This window comes from Cimex lectularius, unplaced genomic scaffold (assembly GCF_000648675.2).
Source record: "Cimex lectularius strain Harlan isolate CLEC.00 unplaced genomic scaffold, Clec_2.1 scaffold213, whole genome shotgun sequence".
Lineage (NCBI taxonomy): Eukaryota > Metazoa > Arthropoda > Insecta > Hemiptera > Cimicidae > Cimex > Cimex lectularius.
The window spans coordinates 290635-317694 of record NW_019392753.1 but is presented as its reverse complement, the minus strand read 5'-3'; the positions used below and the strand labels follow the sequence as shown (position 1 = coordinate 317694).

Sequence of the window (27060 nt, the reverse complement as noted above, 5' to 3'; positions counted from 1 at the left end):
TCCAGTGATGATAACCGTTATTATATCAACGTAATCAGCGAGGTTACCTAGATCCTCACAGGAGACCCATGTCAAGTAGGGAGGTTGTTGAGGAGCCGCCGACACTTCAGTCTCCTGTGAGGATCATTACGGAATGCGGAAGAAGACAAGTTTTGAACGAAAGGGTTCGGATGATGGGATAGTTTGGAATGGAACATTTAGTAGCGGGATTGGGCTAGATGAGAGGAACATTAGGTCAGTATGGATGTTGTGATTGTAAATATAAAAGGGACATTGTTCAGAGGATTTAAGATTGGATGGGTTGGATTCAATTACGGTTGGAGAGCTTAGAAGTCCCGTAGAAGTCAAGCCCGCATGCCCAAAAAGGTCTATTGTAATGTTTTTTTTCAATGTGAGTTTACATCGTCTGTTGAGTAATCATTTTACATGACAAACGCATGTTACAGTCTGCGCGCCTGTGTGGAGGAATAGTCGTGTATGGTTGTTCCACGTCAGTCGTTTGTCCAGGTAGAGTTCGGGGTATAGTGGATAGTTCGCACCAGGGATGAGAATATTGTTGATATACACTGGTGAGAGCGTTTTCTTATTTGATGTGAATATTACGTATTTTTATTTAGTTTCGTTAACATTGATTCTCCAAAGTCGGAGATGGAATTGATGAGGGGAGAGTGGTAGAGGAGATTTAGGTCTTCTTCAATGATTGTATTGCTGTCGTGATCTTTCAGGTCAGGGCGAGGCGTGAAAACGCTCAATAGATAGGAGGCGAATAAGTCGGCTTTTTCTTCGCCAGACGAGGCCCATGAGCCATCATCTCGAGGAAGGAAAGAAGTAACGGATTTGTAAGTTAGGATTCTGTGTGTTGCTGTCCAAAAGAATTTGCCCTCCGTAGACAGGGGGAGTGTGTAATCTTGAAATCTTTGTTGCCTCAGGGTCTGCAGTTCATTTCTTAGTAAATGAGTTACTCGGTTGTATATAGATTTGTCAAATGGATAATGAGTGCGCTGACACTTGGCAATTGCGACGTTCCTCCGTAAAGATGGCCTGTATACCCTGTATACCTCTTTATCCGGTACCACAGTGGTCTAAGATAGTATTTTGTATAGTTTCAGTAAAAGAGTGTACAACGTTATCTATATCGTTAGGTGATTTCCGTAATAGTCACCCCGGTTAAGAACGTAGGACGAATTCGTTTGAAGAAATTAGCTTGTTTGGAGGACAGTATACAGTTGCCGGACTAAAGGAGAATGAATAAGTACTTTGGGAAATGACTGTAGCTTGGAGTAAATCTTTAGACGTTGTTGGAAGCAGGTGATACTTAAGGGAGTAACTGATTAGGATACTGACAGCAAGGGCAGTGTCGGCGGTCGGAACTGTACGTTCTGTAGTCAGAAGTGTAACAGTGTGATCGGGTTGTAATGTGCGTTTCTGTTATCAGTGCAACGTCATTGCGTTTGCCGCGTATAGCATGCCAACTTCGCCTCGGTGAGAGTTCAATCCATTTGCGTTCCAGAGGAGTTCACATGACGGAGAGGAATTTATTGGGATAATGAGAAAGAAGGTCGCAAACTGGGTTGTTTAGAAGGTTAATGAGAGGAGTAAACAGGGATTCTATTTTATACTACACAAGAAGGAATTTAGGAATGAAGTTTTGTCGGTTAGATTGGAATCGTATGTTGTGTATTGGCATCGTTACATGTGCCTAGGATGACGTCTGATGGTGTAGTGATTGATACCGCTGTGACTGAGGAAAAGTAGAAGTCTTTGTGTGTAGAAGAGGTGGAAAGGCAGTTGAATCCTGTGGCGAAGGCTGAGGAGACAATCTGTAAGATCATTGTATATTCTCCTGAAGAGGTGGGTAGGCGGTAGATGGTGGAGGCTGTCGTTGGGCTAGAGGAAGAAATTTACCGCTCTAGTTAATTCTGTGTACGTCCTTTGACGTAGGAGCCCGTTGTAGTAATCGCAGCCACGATAATTGGCAGGGCGATTACCATAACCGAGTGTACATTTCAGTAGAGCATCGTGGGTTTTGGGGCATTGGTTCCATAAATGTGCCCCCCCCGCATGTTACACACCTAGATGCAATTTGACAATACTCCTGAGTGTGAATGAACAATTGATTGAACAATAATCCGTATTGTTAAAACAAAGTTCAAATTGAGAATTCATGTTAAATGCTAAACCGTTGTCCAATGGAAATTGTTCAATTTAGACAAATTAGCTTACTAATTGCTTGTACGGAAAGAACTTTCAACAACGGTCATCAGAGCAAATGGAAGAATAAGCAGGAGCCGGGCATAAATGCTGAGTGAAGCCTGTACGTGACGTGACCTCGCGGCTAAGCGTTTTATTTTATTTCGTGCGTCGAAAATCGCGGATTCAAATGCGCATATATATTTGCTCATAAGCGAAAATATATTACTTTCCGCTTTCTGCATTCTCATCATTCACTCAATCTTGAATTCCTGGGGATTGCGCTGATGGCAATACTCAGCCACTTTTATATATAACAGTGATGGACAAAATAAATGCACTACCCTTCAATTTTAATTCATCTAGGTTTATTCATATTTTGCATACCCAAAATAGGTTTGGTTGTGAAAATAGGACATTTAAAATTGTTTATTATCTAATTCTACAATACAGTTATTGAATAAAGAAATAAAACTTAAAAACAAATAAAAATATTAAAAAACATTTTGTCCTCCTAAAAAAATTTATTAATAAATACCGAGAATTCACAGTTCATCCGCGACCTCCGAAAGGTACACATCGTATTAAGAAAAGAGCCGACGATATTTACTTCTTTTAACTTTATATACTTTACATATCAAATAACTTAATATTTTAATTTTTTAGTTGTTTTTCTTTTCGTTATTATTTTTTACTCAACCGGTTGAACCCCAGCCGACCCAAATGAATGTCCGCTTCGAGCGGAGGGAACGACCAGGTCACCACTGAACTGGGAACAGAAAAGTTGGACGGAAATTCTGGCTTCGTCCCCAAATGTTCCAATTCAGTCGATTCAGACCGAGATTCAATCAAAATAATCTACACACTAATAACATTAACAGCTCCGATCATAGGAAAACCTTTTATCGGTAACTGATAAAGGCCCCTATCATGTCTACCTCGAGAGTAAACAAACGAATAGACCAACGGGCGGATTAGCTAAACTTCATGTCTTGTCCCGTGGGAAATTAATATAAGGATCCAACCAAAAATTCGTCACGAAGTTACAAGAATAGATAAATCAGGCCGCAATAGAGTAAGAGTCATTCTTAAGTCCCATCGGGGGGCAAACCTTATTTAGTCCAACTATCTGAGAGACAATAACATAATGCATATATTCCGTTCTTCATCCTGGTTAGAGGGGGTGTGATGAGACGATTCGATCCGCCACTTAGCGACACCTAACTCATACAGAATATAACGACGAAAACACAGAACATGAAAATTTTATCGATCAATAGATGTAAAAGGAAAATAGATAAACTTAAACCTTCCTCCAAACCTGGTAATCCAGTAACCACGGGAATCGTTCTGATTACATTTAAGGGTCAGATCTGCTTGGATATGTCACATCGACTACGTGAAATACAAGGTAGAGACTTTCATCAGACCCATGGTTTTATGTATCAAATGCTTGCGCTTTGGACACGTGAAGGAACACTGCAAAGGTGCCTTAAGATATGCTCGCTGCCTGGGTAATCCCGAAAAAAAGACTGTGTCCAAACTGACACGTCAGTTAAACGTTTACATTTCAGGGGTGAGCATTCCGTCTTTTCTCAAAAGGAATGCCCTCAATACGACAAACAAAGAAAGATAAGAAAGATTAAACTGTTATGGCGGACATAAAAAATCAAACGCAAAAGCTACCATGGGACCCCTAAAAATATTCTACATGCCCTGAAAAGAAGAAGTTCCTCCTCGCCCGGCGAAGGCATGGATCAAAAACAAAAAAAGGCTTTATAGACCTGACGCCTACGCCAAAAAACACCCCAGGCATAATTCCTCATAATCCCTACCGCCCAAAAAAAAGGACGATGAGAAGCATTTAAATTTTCCTACCATCTTCGAATCAGTATTGCGAGTTATCAATGAGATCAGAGAATCCCGACAAATTGTTACTGTCCCCCCCCCCCAACTTAAATAACATAATGCAAAACTGTGTAACGAGCCTACCTCTTTTTCAAAAGAAGGGAGGCTCTCCAACAAAATAGGACAACAATCAAAACAAAACCAAAATATAATTGATAATTTTTATTACAAATTTTAACCTTACTTTATTCTTAAAACCGTTTCATAAATTTTATGTTCCTTGTAACAGGAAAGACATAGTTTGTGGGGTCGGTATTTTGATAAAAAATCATTTCCCATCCGCGGAGTATAAAATCGCACCCAGCAAGCTACAACACTACATAATTGCTATAGGCAGTTCCAGGCAACATACGTAGCCTCTCGGTTCTCCCTATAGGAATGGAACCATTTTTTCAGCAGCCTCCCAAAACCTTTCCTGGTCGCCGTGGACTTCAATGTCCACTATCTTGCTTTTGCTTGAGTTTGGTCCGATAAAAAAAGAGAAATACATTTACAAGCGTTTGAGGAAAATAACGTAATAACAGCAAATGACGGATCCTGCACTAGAATACCCTCACCTAGGTTCCTCAGGAAATCACTTTAGTGTCGTCCGACATCTCCTCCTCTCAAGATGAGAAGCGATCGACGACCCCATGGGCTCCGACCACCTTCTTGTTAGTTTTTCGTTACTGAGAGCTCCGACCCCCAATCTTCCAAAACTTACCTTCGGAAATGGAATACACAAAAAGTAAATTTGTCAGCATATAAATAACTACGGTATAAGGCGATTACTCGCAACATTGCGGGATATCTTAATTATGATCAGTTCATGGAGGTCATGTCAGATATCAGCCTAAAAACCATTCCCTAAACCAAACCAAGAAATGCAGGTTCCAAATGTTCACTGCATGGTTGATGGAACTTAGAATGCGAGATAATGATTTAAAAAACAAACTACTAATAAACCCACCAAAAAAACAAAAAACTAATAAATATTACAAGTACGATTCGCCATTTGATAAATATGAAGCTTCATCCAAAAAACCAATAACGCAATTTGCATTTCATATAAAGCGGCCCAACTGCTAAGCGCCACAATGGCAAATTTCCGCAGGACTTCGATGCGCTCTTCCAAGCATTCGCCGCCGCTGGCTCTGGAACAATCAACGATGGGAAATCCCTTTCCTGGAATAACTTCTGTTCCTCCTGAAATAAAAACATCCCAATCAAGACCATTTGAAATAGTCTGAGAGCCTGAAGAATGTACCAGTTAGCCTTCCAGACCCCCCACCTTTTTCGGACAGTGGACTACGGACTTCACTAACAACAACATCCTATGAAAGCTCGGAACATTCACGGCAAACCTCATTGTGAGACCTTTCACAATGAATGAGCTAAACGGAGCTTTAAAAACGTCAAGCAACACAGGTCCAGGTCCCGACCAAATCCAATATACCATGATTTGTTACCTTCCACATCCTGTCAAACAAACCTCCTACGCATATTCAATGAATTTTGGCCGAGAAAAACTGAACCGAATAGATGTAAAGATCCCGATTAAAAAGCAGGATAAGACTCCCGATAATTATAAATCTTATCGCCCTATTTCTTTAATTTCATATACATATCGTACGTGCGGATGGTAAGCAGTAGCTAGAAAGGAACTCTAAATCTCAAAGAAACAATTCGGCTTCTGAAGAAGTAAATCCAGTATTCGACCGTCTGTTGTCCTTGATTAACGATATATATAGACGATTTGTACGTACTGGGTAAAATATTCAAGTAAATGGTCCTTCCGAAGCTTCAACCTAAGCGCGAACGGGCAATTCAAAGGCCCCTTCGCGTCTAAAGGTCTCCCACAGTGAGATATTCTCAGCCCTGCCTTGTACGGGATCTACGTTGCCGATCTGGAGTCCCTTCTCCCCAACAATATCCGAATCATCCAATTCGCTGATCTTATGAGTCTATACGGAAGAAGGAAAAGTATTGCGGAATGAAGGGATAAACTGGTGGAATTCTTTCCAGAACATTAAAAATGGTAGAGTTTGAAGGGGCCAGAAATTTTGATAACTCAATGCATATTTTATTTCCTGTGTGATCTTAGGGGTGATGAACTTGTAATTTGTGTTTATCTTTCTAGCACAGTCTACCCACTGAAGATGAGTGAAATACTGGCACGCTTGAAAGACCAACCCGACGAGGATAGGCAGTCTAAAATGATCGGTAACGACCACAGAAAATAAAATAGAGCGACGGTTGAAGTTTCTTCAACGTATTGTTCGCGGGTTCAAAGAATAAACATTTATACAAACCGATTAGCATTGTTCCGAGCAAATTTTGAATATGCAATATTTCGAGAACTGATTCAATATCCAGGAAAGGTCGGCCGTTAAATTGACATTGAATGAAGTTATGGAAATGTATGCGGATTCTGTTCTGGAAAAAAGGCGATTGGTTTATTTTGCCCCATATTCAATCTGAGGACAAAGAAATAAATTTTTTTGGAAAACCTTTATTGGAAGCATGCGATTATTGGCTAAAATTATAGCATTTGAACAACATCTTCATCCATTGACAACAAAAGGGACCGACGAAGGCTGACCAAGATGATCGGTAATGATCAAATTAAATTTTTACAATTGTTAGACCCATGGTGAGTGGTTTCGAAAAAAAAAAGTCAAACGTCAATGGATGAAAAGGCCGAAGAAAAGTTGTAATTTTTTAGGTTTCATTACTACAAACCAAAAGCACCGACAAACAAAGGAAAAGCCCACAGACGCCACCCCATCAGCACGTCCTTAAGAAAAAGACATGATTAATGGAATCACACAGACACACTGAAAATGGCGAAATACCGAAGCCCGTCTGACAGAACAAACCAGCGTTAAAAGGCAGATATTTATTTTTTTAACTTATAACCCATTCTACTCTAGAAGGAGACTACCAAATACGCACCTTCTTAAAAAGGTATTTTTTATTTAATTACATGAATCTATTTCGGGGTACAGCCAGCTCCCCCTCTTTAGCTGTTTTGATTTAAAACTAACCAAATATTAAAAAACAACAATTAATGAGCTAACATACATGCCATTATCATGGAATACTAAAGGCTACAATTTACGTTGTCAAAAGTTATCTAATACAATCATCATGTATATTTTTCCTCGTTATATTTGTGTATACTTTTTAATACATTTTAATACTATATATTTTCTCTAATATTATTTGTTGTTTATCATAATTATTTATTTATTTGTAATTTTTATTTATTATTTAATTTTCATTAATTTTATAAGATCGACAATTTCTGAGTTATGCCCGATTTTTTTTGCAAGCAAAAAAGATATTCATACTTGTTTTGAACGAGTTCTGGTATTACCTTCCATTTTGTTTTAGCTTTCTTCTAATTGTAAATATGTATTTAAAAATATCAATGTTCATTCGATCTTCTGTTAAGTCTAGTTCAATTTCGAATGTCAATGACCTGTCTTATAGTAATTTTTGTTTTTGTTATTTTCTCGAAGTTAATCCTCTTGAAATGAGTTGGATTCTATCACACAATAATTATACAAGTATTCATTTCTAGTTCTGCTTTCCAAAAAATATGTATAGAAGCGCCAGGAAGAGAGATTTGCTTGTTGCTTTTGTTTATGCCGGGCTGAGAGGAAGGTCTGTGCCTATTCTCTACAGGTTGCTTACAATTTCTTAATGGTTACCATATTCTTGTTAATTCGTTTAATTATACTTTTCTTCTCTTTCTCAGAGAGAGGTTTCCGGATAGGAGACACCCTGTTCATCATATTTGCGTGCTTTTATACCAGAATTTAGGCGAGATGGGTCATTTACCTGTGCTAACTCCACCCGAACATTTCCGGTAGTAACACCCGAAAACTTAATAGCGGTGATGGATTCCGTTCAGGAATATCCTCACCTCTCAATTATAAAAAGATTGGCGATTCTCGGTATACCGGCTCAGTCGGTCTGGCGAATATTGAAAGTAAATAATTTTTTGTCCTTATCGTGCTCATCTCTCACAAGGCATTCACGAGGGAAATCCAACGAGGCGTTTGGATTTTATTTCACGAATCCTCGCTGAAATGGACATGGACATGAAATCTCATGGAAAGAATTCCGCTATACACCAGGCGAAGGATGTGGTTTCAACAAGAAGGTTGCCCCGCTCACAACAGTTCTTACCAATTTCTTGGACATGAATCATACAGGGGGATGGATTGGCACTTAGGTTCCTATTTCGTGGCCTATGCCCAGGATTAAAGTCGAGAAAATAACAAAAACAAAAATTACGATAAAACAGGTCATGGGCATTCGAAATTTAACTAGACGTAACATACGATCAACACATTGATATGTTTAAATACATATTTACAATTAGATATGAAAGGCAAAACCAAATGGATGATAATACCAAAACTTGTTTAAACAAAGGAGAACATATAGAATTGTACAATAAAAATATGGGATTCCCATTTAAAAGTTAGTGTCCTTTCCCTGTACACAACATGTATTGTATAATGTATAGGATTGTATACGTATATACTTATATTATTATTTTAACTTTTTCAGAATTTACTGTGTGGTTATGCTTGTTAATATGTTCTTACAAACTTGTACAATATTCGTTATCAATAATATTTCTTTTGAGTTGGTTTTTATCGTATAGTTTTTTACTACTAACTTTATACACTATATTATTCTTATTACAGTTTTCAATTTTATCTTGTATCTCCAGTTTTTTGATGTGTTTTACAAATGTTTGTAATTCCCCCTGTAAGATTATTTATGTTTATAATACCTATAATTTTTTATTATTATAAAATTTACCCTTTTCTTCTTTTTTTTATTAGGTGTAAAATAAGTTTTTCGGTATAATTAACATGTTTAAGTATATCAACTACTTTTTTAAAATTTTCATTGTGATACATTATGTAACTTTCTTAAGGCTAGGCATGTATATTAAAAAAATATCAGCAAGTAATGTAATATAATAATAGGTCCATTTATATAAAACGCTGTTATTTTAGCTACATTTAGAATTACATCAAAATATGTACGCACCATGTTATTTCCTAAAAGAAATAACAGTTTAAGACAATTGTAAGGAATCTCCAAAAAGGAAATATCACGCCGGATCCTCTAGATTAATACTAAATCGTTAATACCTATGAATCGAAGGCGCTAAGGATACATAAAAGGGCCAACGGTTTCAACACGGCATACAAGGAGAATCGAGTTAATTTTGCATGTCAGTTCGCTATAATAATTGAACCAGCTCGACATTCCGGCAACTCATACTTGTCAACCATTAGCACCATTAATGGGTAACAAGTGGAATGGAAATTACCTCAGGTAGTTTCCTATTGTGAGAGCGAACTTGCAAACGATCCCTTTGTAGTGTACGACATTTTTCTAGAGTGTTATTCACAAAAAAGTAACAAAAGGCGGTAACCGTTTTCAACGTGGTCGACAATATACGACGTTTTACTAATCGATACAATTTTTTTTACATACAACCAACAAAACAAGACTATTTAATGTGTGAACGTAAAAAAGTGGCATTGGTATTTTGAACATTGAACGCATTTTATACTCACGATAAATACTGAATAAACGTTTTTCCTAAGCGACTTAAAATGTGAAAGTTACATAAACATAGAATAAACAATATTCTTGGCAGTTGACTTTGTTTACCTTTATTCGATTTAACACATTACATAAAATTCGCTCTGTTTAGAACCTTTATTGTATTCTGTAATCATTGTTCTTATCCATAATTTTATTTATTTACTTATCAGCATTTATTGCGATCTTACAAATTCTGATTTTGAAATTAAATTAATGTGACAACATAGTTGACGAAACCCAATTTTCTATCACGGAAAAGCGGACGAGCTAAGGCGTCCCAACCTCCGGATTAACCACGGTGTTAATCTAATGTTAAGCGATTTGGCTCCCTGACGCTAAAAATGCATTAAAAATATGATTTCGGTGGTGGGCAGAATGGGGACAGATCTGACGTAACAAGACTGGTGACAGATGGCCCTCGGATTATCTGACTTGTATAAGAAGGGCTATCCTCACCCGATTAAACATAGGTCATGCGATATTGACAACGGGCACTTTTAGGCCAAGGTTCACGAATGTGTCCGGCATGTAGAGAAAGGTTGTTCTATGTGTCCCACCCTATATGATTGGGTGCAATTCCTTGGCTCCATACCCTCAGCACGTATCTGGGTCCCTTCTTCTGATTGTTGGAGGAAACAGGGTTGTTTTATTTTATACAGTAATGACAGTTTTGTGTCCCTAGCGTGGAGTATGTAGGATGAGAGGGCCAATGGCACATTATTGAATACCGCACCGACCCCCAGTTATAAAATAGGTGTAAAGGGTGATGGAGAAATATCAATGACTCTTATCACCCTACTGGGGCATGCAAATATGAGAGTGTGAATAAGGCTGTTTACGTTGGGGGCTGAAATGACCTAGCTATTGATAGCCCTGGAGCCAAACCTCGGCGGCTGGACGGATCAGACCTCGGTTTGACCCCGGAATGCGTGAATATTTTATATGCGGAATAGTGAATATTTTCTGGCGAGACCTGCCGGTAGTTTATTGTGATTCACAAAAGTTGAAATTACCGGAGGATTGCGAGAAGTGGTAGATACAACTCTGTACAAGTGGGTATGTGTGTATTTACGTGCATGTGCAGATTTGAGTTTATATAAATGGTAACAAAAAGAGTACAACTTGTTAGGAATATTTCTATGTCTTGTAATGAATCTTTTAATTTGAACTACATTCTTAATTAAAGGTTTTAATAGAGATCAATTAATTTGTGAGTTACAGTAAAGTAATTATGTGATTTAAGAAGAAAATTAATTTTATTCCTGGGCTTTAAGCCCCCTTGAATAACAAAAAAGTACAACAAATCGCCACATAAATACAACTTTAACGTAATAGCAAAAAACAATAACTGGCCATCCTCAGTGTTAAATTGTAGAAACAGGAAATAGTCAAAAAGGCGGGATTTAAAGGTGGAAATGAATGAGTGACAGCGAATAGAGTTAAGTAGGAAATTCCAGAGGTTGTAGGAACGGCTAAAAAAGAAGAGTCCAAAAGCTGTAGATTTGTAAGAGAGTGGGTAGAGATCAGAAGGGCGGGAACGTGTGTTGCGAGTGTGTATAGAAGATTTACATGTTAAAAAAATTATAAATATAGGAAGGGGAATGGAAAGAAATTGTTTGATAGAGGAAGCAGCCAAGAAAGTATAGCCTTCGATAAAAGGGTTACAGCCATTTCAATTCGCAATACATACTAGACACAGATCTCTTCGGGGTGCTAAATATGACCCTAACAAAGCAGTTCTTGATTCTTTTGAGTCTGTTAACAATCTCGCAGGTGAGTCCACCGTAGTCCAAACAGCCATAAACAACATTGCGAAGCACAAGGGAAGAGATAAGAAGTTTGAGGGTGCTGATTGGGAGGAGTTGGCTTGTATGACGAAATTAACAGAAGGTGGAGAAACATCGGCGAGATATTTGGGGAATGTGGGGTATAGAGTTCAAGAAAGGATGTTCCCAAGATTTTTGACAGATGGATAAAAGAAGATCGGTTGGTTATTAATACCGAGCGGAGGAATAGGGGGTAAGGATTGGAGAATGGGATGGAAACCAAACACTATAGCCTGAGACTTATTGATATTGAGAGAGGGACATTTTCAATGGCCCAGGAGCTGATTTTTTAGGTCCTCGTGGATTCGTGTGAGATTTGGAGGTCATGAGGTGATAAGGAGATAAAGATTTGGAAGTCATCCGCGTAGAGGTGATATGCGCAATATTTAAAAATATTAGGAAGATCATTAATATAACTACAAAAAATGGAGGCAGATAAACTGGAGCCTTGAGGAACACCAGTAATGATGGGTAAACGTGAGGAAGGAGGCTTGCCTGGGATGAGAACTATTTGCGAACGGGCTGAGAGGGAGGAACGAACCCATCGAAGAAACTGTAGGGTAAAGAAAGGGAATTTATTTGAAGGAAGAAGAGTAGGTTCAAGGTGTCAAAGGCTTTGGAAAAATTGAGGTGAACAAGAATAGTAATTTTACCATGATCTATAGCCATCTGAACATCAGATGATAATTTTAAACTGATCGAATTCGTGGAGAAACCAGGACGAAAGCCAGATTGATGAGGTGCATGTAAGTTTGAGGATTCTAAGTAATTGGAGATTTGAGAGTTAACTAATTTTTCAAGAGGTTTTGCGAGGTTAGAGCTAATGGAAATTGGTCAGAAATCATTGGGAGAGGAAGGATTACAGACTTTATTTAGGTGTTTGACAAAAGATTGCTTCCATGACTTTGGAAAAATGGAATTTTGTAAGGAAAAGTTATAAATATAGAGTACAGGAAGGATGGTTGGAAGACAGGCCTTGATCAATTTTACTCGTATCCCGAATGTTCATTTGCGATGGTCTTTATATCTTTATATCACATGATGGGCGAGTGTAAAGATGAGTCTTAATACTCAATTTAAATGCTCAACTAAAAGTTTTCTATTGTTAGTCGTGCGTAGAAGATATTTACCAAGTTATATCCAATTTCCTTTGAAAGTTCGTATAATTTTGTCTATATTTAAAAGTTCAAGTATAACAAATCCAGACGTCTTAAACAGTGGAGATATACCATATCTTCGTGAACTATCTCACAGATTTAATCCTTTTTCTGTATTAAATTAATAGAACATGAAGAATAAGATTGTTGAAACTGTCACTTCGGGTAGTATGTTCAATTTGTATCTACTCTCAACCAGGAACTCCCTATTTATTGTTAAATCAAACTTTTCAAATACGCCAAGATATATTTAGTTTGATATTGTATTAATTTGTAATTGATCATTTATGGACCATTTTGTTCTGCTAATCTTGGTGGTTGTAGTCGATCAGACGCGTTTAAGTTTTTCGCTATCTTTAGTATTGAGGTCTCTTAAATGCCAGATTAACACAGCGAGAATTGGCAGAGCAAAATGATCGGTAACGAACAAATAAAAGGTTCAACATACATATAGCGTAAGGCTTTTTTCAATTTAATGACGAAGTATCTCACACAATTGTCAAGCCAACAGATAATAAATAGAATTTTTCAGGGGAAGAGATCAGAAATTCCAGAGATCTCGGTCGGAATCGAACCTAGAAGCCGAGAGCCTTACGCTCTAACCACTCGGTCACAGCGACCTTCTGTTCTATCAATTTAAAATATTTATTAGTTACGCCTATATTTTTTGTTGTCTTTATTAATTTATATTGTATTTCTTAAATGTTACATAAAAAAAAAATTATTGATTTACAGTAAACTGTTGATACGTGTTGGTAATGGCAGTTAATTTCTTTTTCCGCTACTGTAAATATTTTGTTCAATTAAAAACAATTATATTTTGATAATTGTGTTAATATTTCTATCTATTTATATTCAAAACAATCTTTTGCAATCGCCCAGTCTGAACGCGATAACAGAAAAAGTTGGCCGCCCGGCGTTTTTCATTTCCTTTCATTTGAGAAGGAAAATATACGGGTGAAAGGAAAGATAAGGATAAAACAAAAAGATAGAGGACTCGGAGATGTTTGGCGGCCACTCCCGCCCTACACGTTCACGGTTACGTTTTAAACCTTAATTTACATTTGAGCTGGCAAATCCGCGGATACGGCCTCCCTAAGGATAATACGAAGTGTTAAAAACGGAAGAAGTCACAGGGTTTGGGATAAAACGCGGTCGAACGGATAGCGGAGTGTCAGCGACCTGCGGCACGGCTGATCACGAATTCCAATTCGACAAAAGTGTTTTATGAGTAACTCGGGTTTTTTTATTATAATTTTTTTTAAGTTAATTTTTTAAAAATTTTGTATATCTCAATAGTATGTGCGAAAAATCGTCTTGTGTGAGCATATATTGACTTTGGGTGGTATAATTGGGTGGGTATATTCTTTACATTATAATGAATATAAGATTCTTATAAAAGTCTGGAAAATATTTACGATGAGAAAGCGATATAGTGTCAATAACTCCCAAACACATATATGTAAATTGTCACACGATAAACAAATAATATTACCTAGATATTTTTTCTTCTTCAGGGTGTTTTCGGTCGTTGGCTGGCCGTTTTATAATTGTAAAAAGATATGAAAGTTATCAAGAACTAACAAACATAACATACAACCACAACATTTTTCTCACAATCACTTCATCTTCACATTTGCAGAAGTCTGTACAATTCAGGTCTTGTTATTTCATGAATCTAGCTTTTTATATAAAAACAGAAAAATAGCAACTCATATGAGTGAGATAGGAGGAAAATAAGTGCGAAGAGGGAGGTAGAAGAAATTTGTACAGTGGAAGGTGAAGGACACCGTTATTGCTCAGATTTTTCAATACCACTAGCCTTCACCATGACTATCAATCCTGTCGATGATGGGGAATTACTCTTGATCCCAAGACAGGATTCGCGAATTATCTGCCAAGACGTGCGCCTCAAATGACACCGTTAATAGCGATTTTTAGAATTCTTTGTGTCAGGATTATGAACCTGACTTTAACGAGGCCCAAGATAAACAGCGTGTCGAAGTGAACAGTGGGTGTCTCAAGGCCGAAGAATTGTTTTGAACTGTTGACTTAGAATATTAACTCGGTACTTTGAACTTAAAATCTTACAAAAATTTAGACGCAAAACACTACATCCGACTTAACGGATACAGACAGGTTTTAAAAACAACGTTTGTTTAGTTTTTGTAAATTAAAAACTTGTTCCTATTGACTTCCGCTCCATGTTTTATTCTTCCTGCAAAGAAGGGTCTACATCCTATTATTCTTTCATACATCAAGACCTATGTTATTCATTCTTATTCAAACTTATCTTATTCATACAATTCTTTCCATATTTGCATCCAATGTTTGCATATTTTTTTAAATACTGTACGATCAATTTGACTCAAATTTTACTTCCATATTGGTAAATGAGTGTCGCATGGTTATGGCCAGCAAAATATACCTAAAGTAAGCAGTTTTAATTTTATAGGAATTTGATTATTTCAAAACAATTGTCAATTTTTTCTAACTTAAAAATTTTCTTCTCATAACCTATACATTATTTTTAAAATTCCTTACGTACAACTCTTATAAAACTTCCGATTTATGGTTATAAAAATTAATTATCAAAATCGGTTTATAATATTATGAGAGAAGTGCACGTTCATCCATGACAATGTGATTTTTCAGGAATGGAAAAAAATAAAATGTACCAATTCGCCAATAATACGCTTCCTTGAAATCATGTTTCTTTTCGATGGGGTAGATTGTTTAGAGGATATAACTATCGATCTCACCGTAGAACCACGCTGTAATCTTGTTCGAGCCTCAGTTTTCGTCATATTTTCATTTAACTTGTTCAATTTTTTCGTCCTTTTTTAAGAAAATAGCGAAGGGCTGTAGTAGCGGAAAGCGGTCGGAGGAGTAAAGGTGAAGTTGATAGTTACAACTTGTCCTGAGTGACAACTGACAACTGTCAAGGCTCAAGTTAAACGCAAGGCAATCGAGGTGTGGGGTGGTGGTAAAGACAAAAATCACAATTGAGCTGCAATCGCTGAGGGGTTGGTATCGGAATGGATGGGAATAGTTCGGCAATGCTCCTCAACAGAACAACCGATCGTTTTTTCAGAATGACTCATCGGACCCTGATTAAAGTGAGAAACTCTTTTGATCAGCTCGCGAGCGGAGCCCCATCACTAATTTGAATATTTACAAGTTTTAGAGTTCATGTTCATCCTTTTTGTACGTTGTGGAGTAATTCGAATTAAGTGTTCCTGGTGATTCGAAATGAGAGGTGCGGGTTGATCCTACGTGTTCTTTGTATCTATCTTTTATTTTACAATACAAAATACATTGGATACAACTCAAAAAACCCAAACAAAATCCTACAGCACTGGCTACCCACCATTTTGAACACCAGTTCGATTCCAAAAATCCAAAAATATTAAGCACAGAACAAAACAAACATGAACGTAACTTTTTAGAAATGGTTTACTTCGACGGAGATAAACACAGCATCAATTACAGAACAGACATGTAAACTCAGCCGCAAGTACGGTAATATCAAAATCAAATTCAATATCAATAACATATATATAACACACAAATCATATATAACAGCACATAAAACAATCATTACACTCAACACATAAAACAATTCTACATAGTCTAAAACCACAACAAATTTTCTCTCCTTTTCCCAATAATCCCGTCTATTTTAATCCTGAACCGCTACCCAGGCCCGAACAACAAATTATTATCCATTTTTTCGGTCCCTTTAACCTCAAAGAAGCTGACTCCTCATAGAAAAATGAATTTCTATCCCTACTTCCTTACCCACTCCTTCAAAATCAAACATATTTAAACAAAAAACATGAATATCTCGCAACATGAAACAAACCAGTGGCACATCTACCCAGAAAATACACACTTTGAGTGAGCACAAATACTTTGTTGAAACCTAAAATTTCTATCATTGTATATTATAAACAATTTTCACATTTTACGTGTATTTCTAAAATTTAAATAATGTTAATAAATCCTAGGCCCTTAAGATGATCTCAATAAAGATCGAAACGTTCGTACGATAAAAAAATGTTTTTCGAAACCTACATCACACCAGGCCGCATCTCATGATCTCTAAATAATCATTAGGGGACCGTGGTAGCCGAGTGGTTAGCATGAGAGACTCTCACGCCGCGGTCGTGGGTTCGATTCCCACCGTCGCCTCTGGCCATTTTTTCCCGATAACCCCCAATTTGAATAACATATATAAGAGATTCGTCATGGCTATATGCAAAGATCATAAAGCCAATTAAAAAAAAATAAAAACATAAAAAATAAATAAATAATCATTATACAATAACTTTGAAACAACCCTAATGGTAAACAGAAAATTTACATGGACTTATTGTAGAATCCTGCACCACACGTACTAGCACAAACCTGGTCTCCGTAAATAAATTTGTACTGGATATAGGACTAGGTGTTTTAAAATATACAAGAGGATGCTTTGAGTATAATAACTCATGTCATTGGCTTATACTTTTTCAATAAAATTCTATTTTCTTCCTACCGTTCTTGCAAAATATTAAAAGTCAGAAATTATTATTACAAAAATCTTATTTTACTTTTAAAGACCGTCAGGGAGTAGGCGAGGTTGAACTTTCAATTACTTCGCGCGCTTTGCAGGGGTATATCCCATGTATCAAGGCTATTGAACTATTGTTAATAATTCACAAGGTTAACAAATATTAACATCTAATCACAATTTTGAAACCTGTGTAATCGTACTAGTTATAAAATATGCAAGTCAAGATTGATCGGGCTCTACATAATTTTGATGTTTAATTCATTATTCTTGAAAGCATGGGTTGTTAATTAATGAAATTAATCATTATACTTTCATAGTCCTGATGAATCCTCGACGGCTTTTAAATCTTTTAATATAAAATTAACCTTTAAAAGGTTGATAATTAATTATATCGTTTTATTATAGTTGATTTTGTTTAATCCTTAATATTACTAGATACTAGGCGGAATTTACACTGCTGTGAGCTAGGCAAAAGTTTCAAGATAATATTTATTGTGTTGTTTTTAATACAAATTAGACGAAAAATATAATTACACAACACGAAACGAAGCGTATTTGCAGATATATTTTTGAGGAATTGCTGTTGAACACGTACCATGATGTAAAAATGAATAATAAATCAGTTGAAACATGAAGTTTACAAAAACGAAGTTGAAAACAATTGGTACAAAATGTGTCGTAAATATTGATGAACAATAAACAGAACTGAAAATAGTCCCATGTTTCATATAGTTTCATAAAAATCTATGGAATAAGTAGTAATTATTTCGACCGACACACCTGACTCCAATTCATCAATTTCATCAAAATTTTCGACGAAGCAACCAAATAACTACTTGCTGACAGATAACTACATGAGAGGACTCAAACCTAGCAGCGGCATCCTATCGTAAATTAGCCCGTTATCATGGACATAATTTTATACCTCTTAAGAAAACGCTGATAAGGCGAAACGTCAGAGAAGAAAAAACGAAGAGAGGCTAAAAAATAAGTTTACCACTTATCCCAAGGGAACTAGATGATAAAATAACAAAATAAATAGGGAATTTCCTTGTGATAAATCAGGTTAAAAATGACTGTGGGCTGAACTGTCGCGGCGATGGTGAGGGATGAAATATAGGAGGATTCGGCTGGCACCTAGGCTCTTCTTTTCCCGACATTTAATCAAATTTCTCACATTAAACTTCGTTTAAAACCAGTGTAACTTCGCTTAACGACAAACTAATCCACAAAAGTCCTCTCAATCATTGTCATTATTTTCTCTCTTTATTCCTTTATCCTGTAAAAAGAGGAATTAGGACATAAAAATTGACTCCAGCCAAAAATAATGCTACGGTGCATCAATCCAATGTAACATTTTTCAAGCAATTTATTAGTGGATCAATTAAACTAATAAAAATTCTCTTTAAATCCTTCAGGATCCATTCTAAAAAAGCATGCAACAAAAGAACAAATATTTCTATTAGGCTGCGTACAGCAAATTACATTCAAAATAAATAACAAATAATTATTCCCAGTAAATATCGAAGTTGAAATAATTGGTAGATTGTGCGAGGTAAATTGCCTAGATTTGTAAATTCAGAAAAGGAGACTTCGTAAGATGAGTCTCCCATTGTTCTTCCGATCGTTCGTGTCAATTGGCCCTAGGAGCCGAGAAAAAAATGTTTTAAATAATTCGCCTTGTTTTTAATATAGCTTCATGCTTTTGTTGTGCATGTATTTCAAGATTTGTATCCATATAGCCTATATAAAAAACAATTCGAAGGATTAACTTCTCTGTTACTAAATCATAATTGTATTTTGCAGCTAAGCCACGTAGATTTTGAAGTGCATAATTTGTGGCCAAGTTAAGTAGGAAGGTTGTTTAAAATATTTATTTATAGTTTATATTGGTTTTCTCCTCCCCAATAAAACACTATATACAATTTTTTGTGAAAAACGCAAAATATTTTGTTTACACATTTTTCGTTATTCAAATAAGTCAGTTATATTTACTTAGATCACAAAAATAGTGATAACTTGGAACGACTGCACTCATTCACAGATAAGGTTACAAGTTCCAAGTTCTGCAGACTTGAACCCCCCAAACATTTATGGGATAACCTCGAAAGACGAATAAGTGCAAGTCCACCACTTCCTGATACACTCCTCGATTTTGAAAGGACTCTTCGTGAAAAATGAGCTAACTTCCAGCACAGAGACATTTCCAGACTGGTAGCAAGTATGCTGAAGCGTCTTCGATATGTAATTAAGGCAAGAGGAGGAAATACGCGGTACTGAAATGTTAATTAAAATCTAAAACATAAAACATGAAACTTTGATTAATATAAAAAAATATATACCAATCAAGTTATATTACACGTGGGTGGAATTTTTTTGCCTGTCAGAGTATAATTAGTTTTATTACAATCCGTCATATTATATATTCTCATTTATCTTTATATTAAGTCCAAATCTTTTTAACACAGACTGAGATAAGAAATTTCCAACTGTCGTAAAACCGTAGAAATTGGATTAAATCTAAACCTTATTTCCATAGTCTGAAAAAAGAGATATTCCGCATTCCATGGGTTGTAAAACCGTGGACATTTGATACAATCCAAAGGGGTTATGATTTTTTAGAGGAACACAGGACATCAAAGAAATGCATATTTTTTACTGTTATAACAGTTCATATTTATGGTCTTTAAAGGGATCAAATTTAAATCTTGTTGAAATAGGTTAGATGTGGAATATTCCAGCATTTGCACTTTGAATTTGGATAAAATCGAAAGGAGTATCATTTCTATACATCTAAAGGAGTTTAAATGAAACAAAAACCTTGGGTTTGATAATTGGGGATAAGCTTCTCCATTCACGCTAATAAATTACATTCACAAATTCATTCACACTACCCCAGAGTACTTGATAGTCCTCGGGGTAATTGTGGATAATCCACTACATTTACGCAAATAAATATATACGCACCACAAATGTTACAAACATGGCTGATTCTACTATTTCTATTTCTGATTAATTCTAGTTTTTTGTTTGTCATAAAAAAGTATATTTACCAGCTTTACAGGGCGCTTAAAACGAATCAAATTTTTTAAAGAACTTTTGTGGCACGCTTCCTTCCTCAAGTTTGTAATATTTTATAATTTTTTTTTAATTTTAATACGGATCGACATATTATTTTCGTAACATAAATAAAAGAAGAAATTTAATGATTTTTTCAGCCTTGAACATTCATTCAAAGGCTTTGCATTTAGAGGCCGGCACAGACTGCACCACGATGTCCTTCCTTGGGGCCCACGACCGATTTATGGCGAGAAGAGGTTACCCGCTAAAAATTCTATCGGACTGTGGTAACAATTTTGGAGGGGCGGCAAATGAATTAAAAGCATTGTACATAACTTTGAACCATGATGAAATTGAAATCGTAAAACATTTCACCACTTACAAAATCTGCTGGTCGTTCCCTCCCAGGCTTCTCCTCACATTGGAGACCCGTGGAAGGCAGGGGTAAAATCGGTGAAGAGAATTCTTACGAAAGTTAAAGGCGAAACGGTTATGATATTTGAAGAGTTGACCACATTACCATACCGGTAAATTACTCTACTTACATGCACAACAGAAGCGAAAGAAAACATGAAAAAACTAAATTACATTTCTTTTATTTTCCTCGCTTTTAGTACCCATTGGGAAGATCGCTCGGACACATCTGAAGTATCATCAATGACAAAAACGTGAACACCAGTATTTTGTTGTTTATTTCAAAAAAAAAAAATTACATCGTTATATTAATTACAATGAGATTGTAACTTAATGAGTTCTAACAAAAAAATATTTAATTATGATGGTTTGAAATAATTAAATAATTTTTAGAGAAAGTCGGCCTGAGACCTTCTCATTCAGTGAAGATTGAAGAGGTTTCAGTGTGAAGGAATGTTGCCACTGGGCAATTTCTGCTACAAGAGTCTCAAATGACAAATTCAACATATATGATCATATTTACTCAACACAATATTTGTAGTTGTAAATATCAAATTAATTAAATAAAAAAGACGGTTATTATAACCGAACCGATTTTCCGGTATTGTGAATGTGTACATGCAAGGAACTCCGACTTCACCGTCTTTTCAGTACTGAAGAGATCAATCATGCAATCAATTTTCCACACGGATCAATTTCGCGGCGCACCTTTTTCAGTGGGGTGTAAAAAGAAAACAAAAAAGGCATGGATATGCCCACTGATGAAGCGGGTTGAATGACACGGCTTGCAAAGATAAGCGCTTTAATTTGGAAAAACGGAAGCCAGCGATACAACAAATGTGCTTCGTGAGCGTTCCGCCACGGCATGTGGACACACTGTATTAGACCATAAAGGCAAATTGCTTATGCGATATATTTCACTGACCTGAAAAAAAATAGGTGATCGAAAATTGTATTTTGATGTTAGTTTTAAATTGTATTCATTCTTTCTAACAGCTAATACAACATACGAAGCAATTTAATTCTCATACAGGGCACATATTTTAACATAACAATACACGTTTAGCATTATAAAATATAAAACTTCTTTTTAAAAAAAAACGTAATAAACAAATTAAGCTGGATAAAGACTTTGGAAAATTTCATTTAAAAACATATATTTATACAAAAAAGACCGGCAGAGTATCATCCTGAATATTTGGTAAGTTATACAACATTATATGTTGTTTAGAAAACAATAAGGAGCTAATTTACCAAGGTAAAATATTTAAAGCTCAGATTTACTGTGAAATTTTTCTTTTACACCGCGCTATTATTTTTGGCGTAGTGCAATTTTTTAATTGGTCAAAACAGAATTTTCTTTCTTTTCGAAGGATCTCGATTTTCTCCTTCTTTTCTATTCTTTGTTAGGCGTACAATTAATTGGCCGAGCTGGTTAAGACGGCGAGTCGAACATTTAAGTGTGTGTCTGAGCTCTACTTAGCAGTTACGGGTTCTAAAAATACAAAAACCCTGATTAACTTTCCCTCTTGGGCACGCACTCATTCGCGTAAATTAGTTGACATTGTGTTAAAAATATCTCGACACACAGAAAAAAGTACAAAACAGCGGAATATTTCTAAAAGCGAAATACCGATTATTTTTGTCACGCGACTATGAAGAATTTAAAACAAAAAGATAAACCTTTTAGAAACAAATAGTGCAATTTTACGTGTCAAATTGTGCAATGCTTATCTAAAAAGGAAGAACCGATATGATAAATATTATGTGACATTTCTATTAAGGAGTTTAAGCTTTGATAAATTAAATATTTAATTAAGCAATGAAGTTTTAAGAAGATTTGAACTTCTTATCTTATAGGCGATATTAAGGAGTAAACGAATTTTCGTGATTAGGATAAAATATCTCCAAGAAATGTCAGTTAATCATTCTACATGTAATAATTTATTCATCAGTATTCGCTGTAATTATGGATTTTCCAATCTAGCACAGATCGATAGAATCTTCTCTAAAAATTCCTTAAGATTCCGTACGACAAACATACGTGACTTGTAGAGATGGAATAAGCCGTGGTTTTATTATTTCGCGTAAAAATGTGCAAAAATTTTCAAAAATGGAGAAAGAAATCCTAAGATTTACATAATCATTAGAAAAATATTGGTAATTAAAAACAATAAGTCTTAGAATTGACCCTTCTCAAACCGGTTTTTCTTTAAAGTCTAATGTTGCCTACTACGATTTCTTGTCACCGGAGCGAATAAAAGTACACTACACAATACTTTCACACAAAACCAATATGACACCTCAAGAAGAGCACCACACTTTATGCCCTGAAGATGACCCGTATAAAGGTCGAAACGTCCGCAAACTAATAAAAATGGTGTTTTTCTAAACTACCTCATTATTGACCGCTTGTCTTCAGCAAATTAATAAAAATCAAATTTATTGCGCCTTTCCATTATATTTGTGAACAAGTTAGAACTGAAATAGTTGAAAGAAGAACGTTATGGCTGAGGACAAACTACCACGGAAAAGGCTGGAAGACTGGATAAGGATATTTTATGACTTTCTTGTTCTGTCCAACGACTAAAATTTAAAATAAATATAAAGTACAAGGAAAATTTGGTCATTGACACAATTCAATGTAACACCGTACTGATTTATCCTTGTAGATAATTACAAATAATTCAACTTTTTCCGTTATCCTGATTAAACGATTGAACTTTATTTAACTGGAAGGCTGGAAGTTAAGGGCGACCGTATAAATATATTGCGAATTTTGCGGTTGGTCGCCTCGCCGTGAGAACTTCGCCAGCGAGTGGGGTAAATGTTTGTATCATATAACAAACCAGACATTTATTCCTATGGAAGAGGAAAACACTTGGGAACTGGGGGTTAATATACTTTATCAGGTCATGATTCGAGATTATTGTTATTTTTGGATCCGGCAGTATCATTATTATTCATTATTATTCATTATCATCATTACATTTCTATTGACGTTGGCAATAAAACGCAAATAATATAATAAAATTAAAACAAATATAATCGATTCCAATTCGATAAGCCTTGTTGAAACATCAGTTTATCCGTCCTCGTTTCATCTTTGCAGATAAACTTTACGACGATTCCAACTTTTATTTATTTATTCTAGGCAAAAGCAAAACTGTAATTATTAATTAAATCGCCAAACACGATTTAGCGAAAAATGAAAATAAATACATAAAGCAAATACACTGCCTATAAAAAAAAAAAAAGGTTTTGCAGGAAAAAATGACCAACTTTGGAAATGCAAATTTTCTCCACCCTTTAAGGCTCAAACCTGCGCCAAGTCTCATATTTTAGAAATTACGCTAAACAAGATTGCTTTTTTAAATGTTTTCCTAGCTTCAGTCATTCATCAGTAAATTCAACAATTCGGGAACATGTTAATTTTTGCACTTTTTACGAAAACGTCAAATTGTATTATGGTGCCAAGGAAATCGCCCTATAGAATTTGATAGAAAATTTTAATAAACTATCAATTGGTCACCTTCCACATTGCCCGATTTCAAGTTTTCGAGTTATTCACGATTTTTGGGGAATAATGTGCTCTTGGAAAAAACCGATCACTCTCTCTCCCGATTTTATTGTTCATAAACCTATTGTTTCAATATGTTATCCAAAGCCAAAATGCCACAAACATGTGAAATGAGAAGGAAAAGTTGAATTTCCGTAATGAGATAAACAAATGTATATCGACAGCAGAAGCATTCTGCATCCCAAAAGGTCAAAGTAAGAAAATCTAAGAATTGTCACTTCCCTGTTCTGTTTTTGAAAAAAGCCTCGGAACAAAATTTGTAGAGCGTAAAATTTGCGAAAACATGACTGTTCAAAATGTATGCATTCTTGAAAATCGGAAGAGGGAATTTTCGGAATTACAGCCACACATAAAAAGGCCTAATATATTTAACCTTTTTTTACTCCATGCTTATCGAATTTGAACAAAAAGGCCCTCCTATCTGATATACGATAATGAAAACTTCCCAATGATAAGAAAATCACCGTTTGGTATTACATAATGTCCTCGGTTAAAAATGTAAACATTTGTTTTCAAGATAAAAATTTAAAACCTAGTTTCAAATTCGAAATGGAAAGACCAACGATGTAGCAAAGCAAGCAGTACTGACAAATCTGCCCCTTTGAAAAGTGATTTCTATCTGTGAAGAACTGTTGACTCCTCTGATATTCTTAGTCGTTATAATATTAAACCTTGGTGAAATTTATAATCTTCATTATTATATTTTTTCTAGTAAGTGTTTAATATTTCAATGTTTTTCATGTTTTAAATTTTTTTTTTTTAAATATTGTAATAAAATGGACTATAGCTCATATATGAATAAAAATATACCCAAATCCGATTTAAATGTATAATTTATTCGTGAAATTTGATAAATCTGGCAGACAGATTTTAAAAAAGCGTCTTCAAACTTTCAAAGTTGTATTTAGTAAAAGATTATTTTCCGTAAACGATAGAGTGTTTTTACATTTCTTTTTTGGCTCCAGGGGCTAGTAGAAAGGTTATTAGAAGAATGTGAATATTTTATAAATAAATATTATAAAGAGTGTATTTATTTTTAATAAAAATTACGCGATTGCTCGAGTTGATGTAATTTTCTGACCGCGATAGTCATTAATTATAGTTGTATTTAATTATTTTTTCAAATATCTGTTACTTTAAAAATTTGAAACGCACTTTTAAAAGTATTACCTATAAGTACCTTTGTTTTTAAACCACTTATTGAAACAGCGGTCGCTAAACATCATTCGTGTATAAGTATCGTAAAAGATTTTTTGGTTGGATGTTGATATTATATTTTAAAGGGAAAGAAGAATACACTTGTACGAGTTTAAACGAATTGTCTAGTCGAATCCACTGGGATTTCGGAAAAAAATTGTTGGTTGCTTTCGTCTAAACGAGTAATGCCCAATCTTTTGTAAATGTCAACAGGTAAAACAGATTAGCGTTAATTACCATGTTAAGGGCGACGAGACGTACCAATGCTCAATATACGCCTCTGAAGCCATCCATGGGCCAAGAATCGCTGTTTTTCTTTCAATTTTACATTACATTCTCTCTACGCTGGACGCAATTTCACAACGGATTGACACACATTAAAAGTAGGGATGGGAATTGCCGAGGCGGCCTCCGATAGCCGTTTTCCGTTCCAAGGACCCTCTGGTGTGCACACCGTGGGTAAAAAAGTTAAAGTGCACAAGTGAAGGGGCATCAATGCTCTATCCAGTCGGAACTCGAAGCCGGCCATCATCCTGATTATTACATAACTCCAGAGGTGTTCCCCAGGTAGATAGTCCGGCGCGATTTCCCAAACAAGCGCCAAGAAGAAATGGAGTTCATCGCGATTTTTCTTGGCTTCCGAATGGCTACTTTTCCAACCATCTGAGCGGGTCTTTATGACAAGAGTAGCGTCCATATGACTTCTTCGGACCGGTATTCCCTTAAGAACTAGCACCATGGATTACATACACAAATTTACAATTTTCACAAATTCAACCCTACTCAGATCATCAAGTTGAAAAGAAAGGAAACAACGCAAATTATTATTATTTTTGTTTGTTTTGGGTTTTTGTATAGAAAATTTTGACATGGTTTCGTCTGTTTTATATTACAAAACACTGTTTTTATTTTCACATGTCATTTATTTAGGAAAAGGGACAATTTTTTAAATATGTATTGCATATATAAAGATGCAGGAAAAATATTAAACACTCACTGTTTGAAGACGGCGATGGTAAATTATCCAAAATGAGCACACCACACTATTTGCATATTTGACCCAATGGAAATTCGTTGGCACATGGGTCAGACGGGAATATCACAATCACACACACTTTCTTCTTTACTAAATATACATATATACTTTTTTTTAATGTTTTTGAAGATCGGCGAGCGACTTTTTAGATAGCGAGCCGGGTAGACGTTCACGGTAGCGAAGGCGAAGAGAGACTGAATGTGAATGAGGCGCGTGGAGGCTCGGCGGATATTGCGACACCTAGCGAGCATCGGCTCGACTAAACGGACCTGACGCCCCCGCGACAAAATATAAACGATGACACAGAAGATCATCTGACAATAATTTTTTAATTTAATTCAATGAATCAGGCAACGCCCAACTAGTAATAATGATAAAGTGACAGTTTACAAGATATTATCTAACGATTATTTGGAGTTCGTGAGATGCGGTCTGGTGTGATGTAGGTTTTAGAAAAACATTTTCTTTCTCGTGCTGACGTTTCGATCTTTATTGAGATCATCTTCAGTGCC

General features: G+C 35.7%; 1 long non-coding RNA gene across 4 annotated transcripts in view; it reads right to left on the bottom strand.

The window, feature by feature from the left end:
• The window catches only part of LOC106669208, a 487453-nt gene extending 460651 nt beyond the window's left edge, over window positions 1-26802 (bottom strand). For 3 of the 4 annotated variants that reach the window (XR_002910358.1, XR_001340901.2, XR_002910357.1), the window contains exon 1: window positions 26510-26802. This is a non-coding gene — a long non-coding RNA (uncharacterized LOC106669208). The remainder of the gene's footprint in view (window positions 1-26509) is intronic. The other variant, XR_001340902.2, reaches the window with a different exon arrangement.
• Window positions 26803-27060: the final 258 nt, after the last annotated feature.